Raw genomic sequence first — 6,000 nt, forward strand, 5'->3', positions numbered from 1 at the left:
ATATATATCCGAAGAGAAGGTGAGAGATTCTCACTTCTCTTCGTTTCTTCTCCACTTTTCTCTCAAAAACCCTTTGATTCTTCAAAGTGTTCTTCGTCGCTTCAAGATTTCTTCAAATCTTCAAACTTTTCTTCAAGCTTTTTTCCAGATCTTTCTGAAAAGATGAGTGAAGAACACCAAGAGGCTCCTGTTAGTGAGGAAGGACCAGTTCCTGTCCTTAAATGGGACTTAGGTCTCTTCGAACAGATTGTTCGTAGTTTCAGATTCCCACCGGAGTGGGATGCCCGGTATCCGGCTCAGGGCCAGACCGCGGCTGATGCACCACCCGGTTACATTACCCTGTATGAAGACTTCTTTCTTCAGGGTAATTTCCGACTGCCGGCGACCAACTTCTTAGGCAGTATCCTTTCTTACTACAATTTCCATATATCTCAGATGAGCCCTCCCGGGATGGTGAGGGTACGACACTTTGAATTTTTGTGTCATTCCCATGGCGTCGAGCCATCGGTAGATAAGTTTCGTGCTTTCTACCAGTTGCAGAGAACGATGGGGTTCTTCTCGTTTGCAAGCCGGGGTGCGGCAAAGAAGATCTTGTTGAATCCTCCTAAGAGTTTCCACGACTGGAAACCCAAGTTCTTCTTCATCAGGGAAGAAGTCTTGCCGATTGCCATGCCCTTTAGGGACTGGACCGAGGCCATACCGAAGGAAGATCTTCCCATCCCAAAAACTGCTCGGTGGTACCAGCAGCTAACCCCAACCCCAAATCGGGTGTTTGGGGAAAATGTGTTAGTTGCTGCTAAGATGAGTGACCAGTGGTTACCTAGCAGCAGGGAGGTTCCGGTTTTGAAGATCGGCGATCAAGGTTAGTGTCTTCTTTGTTGTCTTTCTAAGTAAGATTTCTGTAATTGTCACTTACTTATCTCCATGTGTAGAAGCGCAACTCTACCAAGCTGCCTTCTCTACCTTTGGTGGCTCCATGGGCGTTCGCCCAATGCGCGATGACGAGGAAAGCTGGTATGACCAGATTAAAGGAAACTTCATGTTTCCTGCTGCTGATGCTTTCGCTTCACCACCGACCGCTACTGAAGGTGCGCAATACCCTAAACCTCGTCCATTGCGCTCTGTGACTCTCGCTGGGAAAGAGACTTTCTATCTTTCCAGCGAGGAGTCCGTAGGTTCTTCCAGCGGCGAGCTAAGCTCTTGGTCTAAAATCTTTGCAGGTGTGTTGCGCGACCTGGGGATTGACCCCGAGGAGAAGAAGAAAAAACCGGTGAAGAAGAAGAAGAAGGTGGAGCCTGAGGTGACCAGTAAGGGCACTGGCCCTAGTCGCGCAACATCTGCTGCTGTCAAAGGTACTCTTCGCCTTCGTCAACGTGACTTAGACGACTATGTGATAATCAGTGACTCATATGAAGGTTTATCACATGCAGCTAAGGGGAAGACCGGTGCTGGTGGGTCGAAGAGTTCTGGGAGCACGGGTTCTCGCAACCCTGAAGCTGGCGCGACTCCGTCTTTCCCAGAGGATGAAGAAGTAGAAGAGGAAGATGCTGGTGCCCGGCTTATTGGGCCGAAGAGGGGTAGGAGCGAAGCCACGACTGGTGTGGCTTCCGCCCCTACATCTGCTGTGATTCCCGTGGTTGGGAAAACGAGCAAGCTGCGCTCGTTATACAAATTTTCTCCTGGTAAGTTCTTCGCTTCTCTTCTTAATACTTTTCTCTTTACTCAAATGCACTTGCTTTATTTTTCAGAAATCAAGAAGAAGACCCCTGAGAAGGGTGTCACGTTTAGTGAGGCTGGGGTAAAGAGGCCCAAGATTACCGTCAAGTCCACTGACACTGCTGCTCAGGATGCCGCGAAGGCTGCTGAGGCGCAGCGAAAGGTGGAGGAGGATCGGAAGAGAGAGGAGGAGAAGAAGAGAGTTGCGGAAGAGAAGAGGAAGAAAGAAGAAGAGAGGAAGAAGATAGAGGAGGAGAGAAAGAGAAAGGAGGAGGAGGAGAGGAAGAGAAAGGAGGAGGAGGAGAGGAAGCAGAGGGCGGAGCAGGAGAGGTTGGCTGAAGTGGCGAGGAAGCAGGCCTTGGAGAAGGAGCTAACGGCGAAAAAGGCTATGGATCAGCCTCTTAAATCTCCAGGTCCTGAGGTCACCAAACCAACCAACACCGGGTCTGTTATTACTTCCAAGGGTTCCAGCCGCTTCTCCTCAAGCGGCGCGAGCTATGGTGGAGCTGGGGGTTATAACCCCAATGTGATAGGTGCGAAGGACACCGTTGGGGATATTTACTACAAGACGTACAATGAAGAAGAACGTGGTGACGCTCCTCATCAAGCCCCCTGGAGTTTAAAACAGAAAGATACTTTCGTTGAGTTCAGCCCTGCGCGCGAGTGGTTCCTGAACTCCTTTACACCTGCTGAAGTCCATCGGCAAAGGGCGAAACCTCACGAAATGTTGTATCGTACTTATATCCTTGGCGAGGCCAACGCTCGTGCTGCCAACCATCAAATAGTTCGCGAATGGCGAACGATGGTTAGGGAGCGCGCCGACTGGGAGGCTTATCGCGAGCGTATGCTGAAACGTATTGCTGAATTTGAAAAATCTAAAGCCGCGTTTGGTGAGGAGAGAGCCAAGTTTGAGGCTGACAAGAAGGCTGAAGAGTGGGGCCGCGAGGGGCTGCAGAAAAAACTCCACAATGTTGAAGAGCAACTGGCCAAGGAGAAGGCCGATTTTAAACGTATTTGTGCCCAAGACAACGAGCGCGCCTATGCGGCTCGACAGAAGATAGTTGATCTTGAGGCTAAAGTTGCTGACTTGACCTCGAAGGTAGAGGAGGCGCAGGGAGAGAAGGCTGCCAAACAGCAGGTGGAGGTTAGTCTATTTGTTTTCCTTTATACTTGCTATTTTGTTAATACATCGGCCTAAGTTGTTTTGTCGGCTCAGGTTGAATTGTCTGAGGTCAAACTACAGCTGTCCAGCAAGGACAGAGATCTCCACGCCAAGGACGCTGAGATTGCGGAGCTCAAACGTCGCTTAAACGAGCAAATTGACAGATGCGAGTCGTTGGAGATTGACCTGGAAGCCGAGAGGGTTAAGGCTGCTGATGCTGAGGAGGCGCGTGCTGTCAGCACTGTTGCGCTTAATGTGGCCCAGACAAACTACTCCGAGGCCCAAGGCATCGTTGATACGCTTGTCTCGGAGGCTGAATGGATGCGCACTCGCGGCGTAGTGCTGGTAAGTGCCTTTGTCTTATGCTTTTTCTTGTTGAGAGTTTTATCTTTAATGCTTTTTGTTTTTTGTGAAGGTTGCCAACTCCATCCTGAATGCGGGCGAGCTAGACCGCGCCGTAGCGGCTCTGACAGATGCGGCGCATGCGGTGGGTCATCGGGGAGGCTACCTGAAGTGTGCCGATCACGTTGAGCAGATGCTTGGACAGGAATTTGACATAAGTCATTGCTCAGTGACGGAACATGCTGATGCTGCACTGGCAAGTGCTGAAAACTACTATGACAACCTTTCCTTGCCTATCATGGAGTTGGTTGTTGAATCGTTGAAGAAAGACGACTGGTGCCAGCGTCTTAAGGCAGTCCTCGATCCACCAGTTACCGTCGAGTTGTCCGACGAAGAGCCAGCTGGTGATGATGGCGGCGATGGTGATGATGATGGCAACGATGATGATGGTGAAGATGACGGAGATGATGGTGATGATCGCCGCGATGAATAGGATAGTTTGTTGAATAGGTGGTTGATAGGCATTTGTGCCTTTGTAATTTCTTCGGATCCTCTATGTACAATGCTGCGCATTTGCGCAAGTTTTAAATGAAATGAAACATTTTGGTTTTTTCCGTTGCAATTATTGCATTGCTATAAAAACTTTATGTTAAATTAGCTCGAATAAATGGAAGCGTTTTTTAAGTATTAAGGTATCCACCCGGTCTCGCGCTTTGTTCGCGGAGGACCTTGGAGGTGGTTTGAACAACCCTGAAATGCTGGAGTGTTTTCGCGCTAATCAAAAGTTTAGCATGCATTTGTAACGAAAAAATGTAATAGAAAAACATGTCGTATGTTTTCATTTAAGTCAGAAATGGGCGCTTAGGCCTTCATACATAATCGCTAATGGCTTGTAGCCGGCGTAGTGAATTGAAAGATGGCGCAAGGCCGAAATTGATTACATGTAACATTTGCGCAATTGTTGCGCATTCCAAGTTCTTGGTAAGATGTGGCCATCTAGGGTGCGTAGCTTGTAGGCCCCTTTGCCCAGGACCTCATGAATCAGATACGGGCCTTCCCATTTAGGTGCCAATTTCCCTGGACGTTCCGCATTTGATGCTTCATTGTCGCGAAAGACGTATTCCCCTGGGTTGAAGGTACAAATGCGAACCCTTGTGTTGTAGTACCTTTCCAACTGGGTTTTGTATTTGGCCTCTCTGATTCTCGCGATTTCGCGTCTTTCTTCTAACAGGTCCAAGTCTAGGCGCCTTTCCGCTTCATTGTCAACTGCGTTGACCGTTGTCATGCGTGGCGAGGGCAGGCCAATCTCCGCCGGAATGACCGCCTCTGAGCCATAGACCAGGCTGAAAGGGGTCTCGCCGGTACTCGTCTTTGGCATGGTCCGATGAGCCCATAAAATGCTTGGGAGCTCATCAACCCATCCGCGCCGCCTTGTTCCTAATCTGGCCTTTATCCCTTCGACGATGCATTTGTTCACACTTTCCACTTGTCCGTTGCTTTGTGGGTGCGCAACGGATGTGAAAGTGTGTTCGATGTGCATCTCCTTCATCCATTTCTTAAGATCGTCCGAAGCAAAGTTGGTGCCATTGTCAGTCACGATCTTGAGCGGGAGGCCAAATCTGCATATGATGTGCTCCCATATGAATTTGCGCACAATCATAGCTGTGGTGGATGCAAGGGCTTTGGCTTCTACCCACTTTGTGAAGTAGTCGACAGCTACTATGATGAACTTTACGGCGCCGGGAGCATTTGGGAAGGGTCCCACCATGTCAATTCCCCATTGCTGAAAGGGCCATGCGGTGGATACGGGGATAAGATCATTTTTAGGGCGCAGCGTTTTTGGAGAGTGCCTCTGGCAAGAGTCACATTTGCGGATCTCCTTCATTGCGTCAACATGCATACCAGGCCAGTAGTAACCGGCGCTCATGATCTTCGCGACAACCATCCGTGGTCCGGAGTGGATGCCGCAAATCCCTTCGTGGATTTCCCTTATCAGATAATTCGCATCCTGGGGGTCCACACAGCGCAGTAGTGGCCCGAGGAAGGATTTTCGGTACAAGATACCGCCGTTCATTTCGTATTGCAGGGCTTTGTTTTGGATCTTCCTTGCTTCCGCTTTGTTTTCGGGGAGCAGCCCTTCTTGCAAGTATTGGATGATCGGGGTCATCCACGATGTTTGCCCTGTTTCGATCACATTCACCTGTCGCAGCAATACTGACGGGTTCTTGAGTACCTCTATCCTTACATCCTTGGCGAGATGTTGAAAGGAAGTCGAGGCGAGTTTGCTCAGGGCATCGGCGGGCTTGTTTTCTGAGCGATTGATATGTATAACTTTGTGGGATTTGAATTGTTGGAGCAATTCTTTCGCTTGTTCCAGATATAAAGCCATGACTTCTCCCTTTGCGTCGTAGATGCCGTTTACTTGACTGGCTATCAGGAGTGAGTCAACATGTGCGCGCAAGTTTTTTGCTCCCATCTTGATTGCGAGGCGTAAGCCTGCCAGAAATGCTTCGTACTCAGCCTCGTTGTTGGTGTTTTTGAAGTCCAACTTAATGGCGTAAGTAAACTCGTGATTCTCTGGGCTCACCAGGCGCAATCCTGCTCCAGCGCCATCTTCATTTGATGCCCCGTCGGTGTAAAGCATCCAAGTTTCATCTGTTGTATCTGTCTCGGGAGTCTCTATCAGCTCGCACTCCTTGATTTTATCGGCCGGCACTTCTGTGATGAAGTCGGCAAGGACCTGCCCCTTAATGGCTGGGCGCGGCCTGTACAAGATGTTA

The sequence above is a fragment of the Helianthus annuus genome, chromosome 9 (genome assembly GCF_002127325.2).
Source record: "Helianthus annuus cultivar XRQ/B chromosome 9, HanXRQr2.0-SUNRISE, whole genome shotgun sequence".
NCBI lineage: Eukaryota > Viridiplantae > Streptophyta > Magnoliopsida > Asterales > Asteraceae > Helianthus > Helianthus annuus.